Source organism: Grammomys surdaster, unplaced genomic scaffold (genome assembly GCF_004785775.1).
Source record: "Grammomys surdaster isolate TR1022 unplaced genomic scaffold, NIH_TR_1.0 146, whole genome shotgun sequence".
In the NCBI taxonomy this organism is placed as follows: domain Eukaryota; kingdom Metazoa; phylum Chordata; class Mammalia; order Rodentia; family Muridae; genus Grammomys; species Grammomys surdaster.
The window spans coordinates 15998389-16007773 of record NW_021604604.1 but is presented as its reverse complement, the minus strand read 5'-3'; the positions used below and the strand labels follow the sequence as shown (position 1 = coordinate 16007773).

Sequence of the window (9385 nt, the reverse complement as noted above, 5' to 3'; positions counted from 1 at the left end):
TCTCTCTCTCTCTCTCTCTCTCTCTCTCTCTCTCTCTCTCTCTCTCTTCTCTCTCTTCCCTCCCTCCTTTTTCCCTCCCTCCCCCATATCTTTTTTCAATTTAAGAGGATCATGATTATTCTTCATGATTATCATTGGTAATTATACTGAGGTGAGAAAAAAAAGCTTATCAAAAGTAGTTAAGACAGGTGCCCACTCGCTCAATCCCTTCACACCTGGCCACCTGGGAGTCTCTGTCCTTCCTTCTTGCTTCCTTCACGGATCCTCCCCCCCCCCCACTCCATACTTAGTCTCCTCTGGACTGAGCCCAAACCTGACCCTTCGCTCATTCCCTTCCAAACAGTGTACTGAGCCTGGGGAGAATGAGGTGGAGGCCCAGCGGCGCTTCCCACTGTCCATTTGCTCTAGGAATGCAGAGGCAATTTAGGCAAGGCTAGCCTCCCTAGCTGAGTTAGACTCTCGGGCTTTCTGTTCTGTGTTCTGGGGAAAGAAGTCGACTGTGTTGCACACCCCGCCCCTCAGCTTGGGAGACCTACTCTCTGGGTAGGAAGACACACGCCCACCCACGCTGCCTCTCACACACGTGACACCCGGGTCTCAACACAGATAAGAGACCGTCTGCAGAGCCAAGGAGCAGGCTTGGTGAGAAGGGGACTCAACTGGGGGCCCTGTCCTGCCTCTGCGTTCCTTCACTTGTCTGGTTTGCGGCTTGAATTAGGAATTAGAACACTCAATCTGTTGCACTCCCGCCCCTCCCTAAAGAGAATCCCCCGCCCTCAAAACTTGAAAGGCCAAAGGCTGGCGTGAGCGGAACCTGGATGGGCGAGAATTTGTGCGCTGGTGATATACCAGAGCCATCCCTAGCTCGGGGCTACAGATCGGGTGGGGGAACCTTTGGGTGAAGCCTGGTACCTTAGGGCTGCAGGGGGAAGTGGGCTCTTGCTTCTGAGAATCTGTCTGGTCAGGGACTGTAGACCAGGTAGGTTGGTCGTGGGACTAGGTTGCTCAAATGACTCCGAATGTGGAGAGGGACAATGGTCAGCCACACATCACTCCCCATTTCTCTTCCAACCACCTAGGCCTCCTGAGTAGCCTTGGCCATCATCTTGTAAAATCCTTTCAATTATCCTAAGGGGAAACTGAGACCTGGAGATGATACAGGCTTTAAAGCCAGGGCTGTGGTTCAGGAAATTGGTCCCATTTAAAAAACAAAAAACAAAAAACAAACAAACAAACAACAAAAACAAAAACTTGTAAGGGAACTTTTATCTGAGCTTTAACCTTAATCTGTGAAGAGCAACGAAATATGAGGCCAGGCCAAGACCAGGAGAGGGCTGGCTCCGCCCTCGGCCCAGCTCTCTCAGAGCTGTCCCCTCAGTGAGTGCTTCCCACAAACCATCTCTACGCTCACCCTTGTGCCCATCCACCCATCCATCCCTGAGCCCTCCCTTCCCCCCGCAGGGTCCCACACAAATTTCCAGCCCTGAGCGTCCCTCGGTTAACTAAATCGCCTTGACCTGGGCGCTATTTGATATTTGCCTCTTTGACACTCATTTAGGAGCTCGCAGCGGTAACGCAGACATTGGACAAGTCCAGCCTGAAACCGAAGCCTTATGAAAAAAGGAGATGGGGAGAACCTGATAGCTGGAAACTCGTTTTCTCCAAAGGCTTTCGGGACATTTTAGCCTGGCTCCAGGTCCGCGGAGCGCCAGGGCGCCGCCAGTGCGGGTGTAAATGTTAAATGTTAGCTATTTGTTCCGATGATTGCCATGAAAATCGACTCTTTCTTGTCTTCTTTTTCGCCCCCCTCCTTTTCTTTCTCTCCCTCCCCTGTCTCCGGATTCCCACAGATACCACCACAGCCAGTGGCTCCCGAAAGCCATCTTCCCTCCTACAGCGCTGTCCCTCCCAAACTTCCAATTTGGAAACAAACAACAAGGATGGGGCCACAGTGTAATTTTTCTGGTTTTGTTCTACTTTAGAGGCAACACTATGTATCTATTCTTCCTAGTCTTCTGTACCCTCCCCTACTCCCACCCTGCTTCTCTTAGCTCTCCCATTTCTTGGAAGTGGGGCTGGGAAGACTGTAGGCAATGTTCTCAGCAAAAGGGAAACAAACTGATGGATGAGAAGATGAGAGAGTCACTTATCATGAAACTTCCCGTTTCCGCTTAAGGGGAGCGAAGACTTCCTACTCGGAGCTTCTGTCTTCCCCCTTGAAGAGATCCCGGGCCTAAAGTTGAGGCTGGCGACAAACCCACACTCCCCACAAGGTGTCCTTGGCTCGGCTCTCCATCCAATCTCTTCTATTATTTAGTGCACTCTGCATTAAATAATAACAGTTTACCATAGACTCTCCGCCTTCCTAGAATGGTGCCTCCACCCCACCCCTTATGCACCCCAACTCTCCAAGCACCGTATTGGCTCTGCCAGTATCTACACCTTCTTGCAAGCAACCTTTCCAACTCTGATAACTGTAAGCTTCATTTCCTCGCTCACCATTCTCCCCCAGCTCCTCCTCCCCTTCCTTTCTCCCTCCTTCGAAGATTTTGGTACCGGTAAGATAAGATATTCAACCCTCTATCGGGAATCCTGTGATATTAAAGATCAAACGTGGCGTCAATAGAAGGACCAAATGCAGGGGGAAACAAAAGGGGGAGCTGGGAGATGCTCATCAGCTAATTACAGCTGCAAATATTATGCAAATTTATCTTGGCACAGAAATGGAGAAAGCGAGTTTAAGTGTGGAGATAATGCCGGAAAATTGAATGTTCATCTGGGCATGGGAAACGGCCCAGTAGGCCCCAGCAGTCTGCCACATCTAGGGAATCTGCGTTTCCAGGCTCCTATCAGATCATCTGCACTTCGATGGCTGAGGCTGAGAAATTCATATTACTTATAATTGATACTTGAAATTCTTGGAGGGATATGTCATAAAGAAATGAAAGAAAGAGGGAGATGGAGAGGGGGTGGGGACTATGGAGAAGAAAGAGGGGGAATCATCCAGATACCAAGCACAGATTTAGAACTCTGAGGTCTGAAGTCCACTGTAACAAGGAAGGATGTGAATGGATGGATAAAAGGAAAATAACCCAGACAATCAGGTGTCTTCTTTTGTATAAACCTAAAATCTGATAGTTGTTTAGAACCAAAATCCAAGTTTTAAAGAGACTATAATTATCTGACTTTCTCTTTTTCTAAAGATTGTGGAGCATATTCAGGAATTGAGACTTGAACTTGAGAGAAATGGGAACCCTGGGTATCCTCACTGTGGGAGAAGGCAGGACCACTATAGGAAGGATGCTTCTCCCACCCCCACCCCATAGAACCTCATTTCTGCTCCTGCCTCCCCTTGTGTACGCCATCTCTCCCATCATTGCTGGCAACATCCACAGGATGATTCAGTCTCCTCAAGAACTATCGGGGACATTATAGTCCCAGAAACAGACTTCAAATTCTCATACTGTAAGAAGTAAATCTTAAGTGTAGGATAAAGAGAAAACAACAGGAATCATGGGAAATAACTTTAAGAAAAAGTTCCTCACCCACCACAAAATCTTCCTAGAGAAACACGCATGTGTCGGGGGAGGGGTTCAGGAACTCAGACAACCCATATTCCGGTGCAAGCCATCCAATTACCAAGAAATTACCATCTGACGTCAGGAGAAACAATTGGAGGGCGAGTACATATGAATCTCTTTTCATTCGTTTACATATCCCGGTGATTATTTGATCCAAACAACCAGAAAGTAATCAACAGGCACAGAGAGCTTAAAGAGGGAATGACCAAGGACCCTTGCCCCTTCTGGGTCCCTAAGCCTGTACATCCATATGTATTGTCAGACACTGGGAGGTGGGAGGGGCTGCTGCCTTAGTCTTGGATTCAGACATCTGTCCTGTTCAGAGCTGAGTGATGCCTGTTGCATTTCGATGGCTTTTGTTCTTTTGGTGTTAGGATGAGAGACAAAAGAAAACAAAAATGCCAATTATTGGAACTAATTAGCCATTAAACGAGATGTGCCCCCCCTTCTTCTCTCTAAAATGGAAAGAAGTTGATGTGAGTGGGTGTGAGTGGGGTGAAGGTGAAACCCACCCACCCGAGCTCTCCAAGAAAATCAAACCTGTGCCTGTTCTGCATATGTCAACAGACAAAGCCAGGCAAGCTGAAAGCTCTCTGTGTGTGTGTGAGTGTGTGTGTGTGTGTGTGTGTGTGTGTGTGTACTTCATGAACAAGAGCTAAAACAATGACTGTTTGGAGGAACCTGGAATTGATCCTTTATTTTTCTGGTTAGCTTGAATTGGAGCTGGGGTGGCTAGTGGGGGTGAGAAGTGTGTGGAGGCAAGAGAGATGCTGAGGAGAGAGGGAATCTTGGGAAAGTGACCATTATTGCTATCTTTCTATATAAAGATGCAAGTAGCATTTTATCTTAACCTGGCCCAGTGCTTTAGTCAGTGTTTATGATTAATTATCTCCTTTTTCATAAAAATAAATCATGTTAAAAATTAGGATCTCAGCACTGGGGAGAAACTAACCATTGGTTTCAGGTCGATCTTGTTAATTTCAGCCTGAAATTGACACACTAATTAAAGAGCAGCGTGGTAAAGCACGAGCAGGCAAGATTATACCCAGTTCCCCCCCCTTTTTTTTTATCAGATCTACCTTATATTTTCCCAATTAAAAACTGCAAAAAGCAGTTTCATTGCCCAGGGATAAAAAATAAGGGCCCCCTTTTCACAACGTTGGCCATCGCTTTCCACCATCAGATTCATTGTGATGTATTAGATGCAATAAATTATCCCATGTAACAAAACATTGGGAGCTGAAAAGCAGATAATCTGGAAAGCAGAGATAAGGATTCATTATCCAAATCATTATGAATCCAGCGTTGCCTCTGACTTCTTTCTTAATCAGCTCCTCTGATCCTGGATATGTGAGCAGGACAGATAAGGAAAGAGCCGTTTATAATTCTCCACCTCGCCTAATATTTTAAAATAAAGTCAGAGGCAAGAAAACGCCATAAAACACTGGTGAGCAGGCAAGCGCCGAATGAAAAATCACTTCCATGCCATTATATCCACAGTAAGATTTAATTAAAATTCTCCCCATCCACGTGCCTTATTTTCAGATAGGATTTTTTCCCATCACGTAATAATTGATAGGAATTTGCAAACGGCGCTATTTATTTAGGATGCCTGGTTGGATTGGGTCTGAGGGTTCTTTTTGTTTTTTGTTTTTCTCTTTTTTGTTTTGTTTTTAATTTCTAGTGGCTCTTCTTCCAAACTTCCATTTGAGACATTCGTAGTTACCTTTTAGCAAGGTGCCTACTGCAGCCCACCCCCAATCACACTGAATCTGGAAAAATACACTCTGAATCACAACCCTGGAAGTTAATTTTAATGAACACGTTTTATTGGGGGATGTGAAAAAACAGAAGGTACCGGGCTCCAAGCTGTATGGCCTTTGCATTCCTTTAAGACAAACCCTCCTCTCCAGTTCCAGAGTAAGTGCCCATGTGTGGGACTGAAAGTCTAGAGCTTTATTTTGTTTCCCTATTTTGTTTTGCTTCAGACAGAATCTCACTTTGTAGCCCACATTCGCCTCAAAGTCCTGACTCTCTTGCCTCAGCTTCTCTAATGCTGGGGTGACAGGGGTGTACAACCACACCTATCTTGAAGGATTAGAACTTTTAAACACAGGGTAATCAATCGTTAAGTGTGTTGTCGTTTGGCGGAGTGTCTTTTAAAGTTCTAAGGTAATCTCAAAGCGTGCACGTGAAGGTTGAAAAGGCAAGATGACGTTAGAGACTGACACAGTGACAAGTACTTTCTGGTTTTAGGGGAAAGAAATGGAGTGATGGGAACCTGCTGAAACAGAGTAGCTAAGAATTCCTCCTCCTTCCTGCTCCACTAACTGATCACAGGATCTTAGAAAGATTGGAGATCCTGTCAGAGATTATTTCTTCTATTTGGGGACTCCCTTTCTTTATCCATGGCCATCACAGAGATCGGCACCGGTGTTTCATTTACCCCTTAGTCATTTACTGATCCATCTTCTTCTATGTGCCTGGTGACCTCCCTTTATATTTCAAACCCGGTCCCTTAGATTCTGATCTGAGAAAAGCTATAGAACTAACCTCTAGATTTGAAGCAGCTGATGCTGGTGGCCAATAGGAGGGTACAATGGTCTCCAGGAAATGTCCCAAAGCCAATTGGTGTCCCCAGGCCCAGGGATTCACTCTGTCTCTCCAGCTAGCTCAGCTCACAATCCTTACTAGTGAGGAATGACCTCTGTCTCTTGGTCCCATTTCTAGCACAAATGAAATAGTTCAGATCAGCAGTTACTCCGTGGTTCAGTGGTTATTCCATGCAGGAGAAGTGGAGTCAGAAAAACCTGAGGTAGCAGGTTAGAAAGCTCACAGGTGCAGGCTGTGGTAACCAACAGTGAAGTCTTTAGGTGGCTGTGAACTGGCCTGTGTCTTTGTGATCTAGGTGTTCAGAGAACACACAAAAGTCCTCAATGAGATCACTCCCTAAAATTGGTGAGTGGGACCATCCTGTCCTCTCTGGTGGATTAACTCCAAGCAGCCTCCCAACACCCTGGCTTCTTTAGTACATGGTGTGAAACCTCTGACTGAGGCAATGTCATTTCTTGTCGCACACGCACGAGAGAGAGAGAGAGAGAGAGAGAGAGAGAGAGAGAGAGAGAGAGAGAGAGAGAGAGAGAGAGAGAGGCTGAGATTTCAATAGGAATCAATGAGTGAGAGCAACTCCGTTCTAAGTCGGACAGCGACCCATGGCTTCGTTACAGCACTATCCGTGTAGTGTGCCCAGGTGATGTCCGGTAATCTGAGTCAGAGCCTTTCTGTCACTTTATTCACTATCCAGGAAAAACAACCCCTCACCCCCACTTTTTGTTTTGGTTTTCAACACAGGGTTTCTCTGTAAAGCCCTGGCTGTCCTGAAACTTGCTTTGTAAACCAGGCTGACCAGTCAGAGATCCACCTGCCTCTGCCTCCGGGGTGCTGGGAATGAGGTAATTTATTAAAAGGTGTGCTGGACTCTCTTTTTTCTTTACCTCATTTCCTTTCACTCCCCCAACTCCACGGTCCATCCTTCGGTCTATTAAGAGAGCCAGATCATGCCTTTAGCTCCTGTCAGACCATGATAGTCCTTAGGATTTTCTTTTTTAAGCCCGAGTTTCTTTGGAAGCCTAGCTTCCTCCAGTTAAAGCTTTTGGGACCGATGGCGGGGCGGGGGTCGGGGCAAGCGATCCCATTTTCATTGCTCTTTACGTTTTAGAACTCTAAGCAATCGGGAGCCAGTATCGGCAGAAGGGAAGGAAAGCGGCGAGGCCAGCAGGACACGAGGAGACCTGGGGGACAGAAGGTGCTCGCACTTTAGTAAGAGGAATGGGAGAGGGAAGAAAGTCTGCTTTGATATCGGAAGTGTTAGGACAGGACATACATTCTAAGGGAAAATAAGGCTTTCAAATTGGAGGCGAACTTGTTGAAGGTAAGGAGAAAGAGGGGGAGGGACAGCAGGGAGCTTAAAAGGGGACAAGAAGCGTGAATGGGAAGCAGGGGGAAAGCAGTAAAAGGCCCCACCCGCCCGCGGGTCCTAGAAGTGGGGTCTAGATACCGCCAGCTGCAGGGGGTTGGGAGGATCGACTGTAGTGGTCACGTGGGCACATGCGTGCTTCCCTGGTCTCTGCTCCAGCCCCTACCCAGTCATGTGCAAGGAGGAAGGGTACTTGTGTCTCCTAGGCGTCCCGGAAGCCAGTAACATCTTCTCAGGACCCAGGGCTTTCCCGGACAGTTCACAGGGTGCGTTAGGGCAACAGGTTGGGCGTAGGTTGTTGAAAGCATGGCCCCAGCCTAGTCCTCAAAGCCTCCTGGAGAGCTTGACTCTGCCACTTGGTGGCGGAGAGCTGGAGCGACAGGCCTGGGGACAGGCAGGATTGCTTTGGTGAAGCAATGGTTCTTCCGGGTTCCCTAACGGACCAGAAGATTCCCTTCTTTTCTTTTTGCCAGACTGGCAAATGGGGTTCTCAGCTCCCTCCACTCTTGGCTTCATCGCACCCTAGAGAATCATACCCTAGAGGACGCCCCGCCGAGGCTCATACCGGTTGGCAGGCGGGTTGGTGTCTAAATGGAAAGAATTTCAGGCTTGTGGAGGTAGAGACAGGTCGCTGACACTATCTAGGAGAAAAGCGTGCCTATCGAGGTATCACCGGCCCTGCAAAGTGATATCCATCACTCGGTACCGCTCTCCGCTCCACGGGTGACCCTAACACTTTTGGGCCTCGTAGTTTCTCCTTCTTCCTCTGTCCTCCGCCCCGCCTCAGCAGTTCCTTCGGGTCTGACCATTCCCCTACTCCCAGGGATTGACCACCCCCAAACTGGACACTGAGTCACCTCTTCCTACCCAACCGGTTGGAGCAGCCCAAGCTTATTGGCTTCATGGTTCAGCCACGGATAAAACTTTTGTTTTATTTCTCCTCAAAGATGTATTTATTTTAAAAGTCAGTCTCCATATTCTTTTTGTATAAATATTATGAAGGGAAAACTCGACCTGTCAAAACAAATGGACCCTGACCCTTTTCTACCTCGGTGTTTATGGGGTTTCATTTCACTCTAGCTGAAATTTATTCGTGGCAGATTTTCTTGGTACATGATTCCGATGCTCTCGCTATTGGGATGGGGATGAGAAGATGTGGGGGTTCGAGGGGGGAACTCCAAGGAGGACAATGCAGTTTACTGGGTCTTGGTAGGCAAACAGCTTCCTTTTCTTTAGAGATTTTTTCCCCTTGAATGCTTCTGGTTGGCTCCTGTTTTTTATTTTTCTCCTTAAAGGTAAAATTTCCTTTTGAAATGTTTAAAAGAATTGGGACCCATAGGTCCTTTAGTCTATGTGCAATCGATGGGTATTCTACACCTGGGTTAGACAGCAGCAATCAAGTCCAGCCAAAACCATTCTAATTCTAACTTACTAGACATCCCGACTAAAGGGTGGTGGTGGTGTGGTGGTAGTGATCTAAACCTTGGGAGAAAGAAAGCACTTTGAAGACTTCATATGATGTTCACTCCTGGATGTACTCATAGAAGCTCTTACTGAACCATTTGTTCAAAAGTGAGAAGAAAATGATTTAAACACATTTGTACCTATGGTAATGGCCCATTGCACGGGACAGTGACATTTATAGTGTTAATTCCAACCCCGTCAGAAGACAGTGGGCTGGCTTTGTAGGCACCAGGGGCAGGCGATCTTTCTTGCCCACCCCCTTCAAACTCAGTTTCACACACCTCTGATGTGCGGTTTGTGTGTTTGCAAAAAGGGATGCTATTCATTCCCTTCCTCCCTCCCTCCCTCCCTCCTCCTCCTCCTC

At 47.1% G+C, this 9385-nt stretch overlaps 1 long non-coding RNA gene across 1 annotated transcript in view; it reads left to right on the top strand.

Annotated features, from left to right (window-relative positions):
* Window positions 1–7777: 7777 nt before the first annotated feature.
* The window catches only part of LOC114618976, a 6551-nt gene continuing 4943 nt past the window's right edge, over window positions 7778–9385 (top strand). Inside the window, exon 1 of the long non-coding RNA XR_003711048.1 lies at window positions 7778–8124. This is a non-coding gene — a long non-coding RNA (uncharacterized LOC114618976). The remainder of the gene's footprint in view (window positions 8125–9385) is intronic.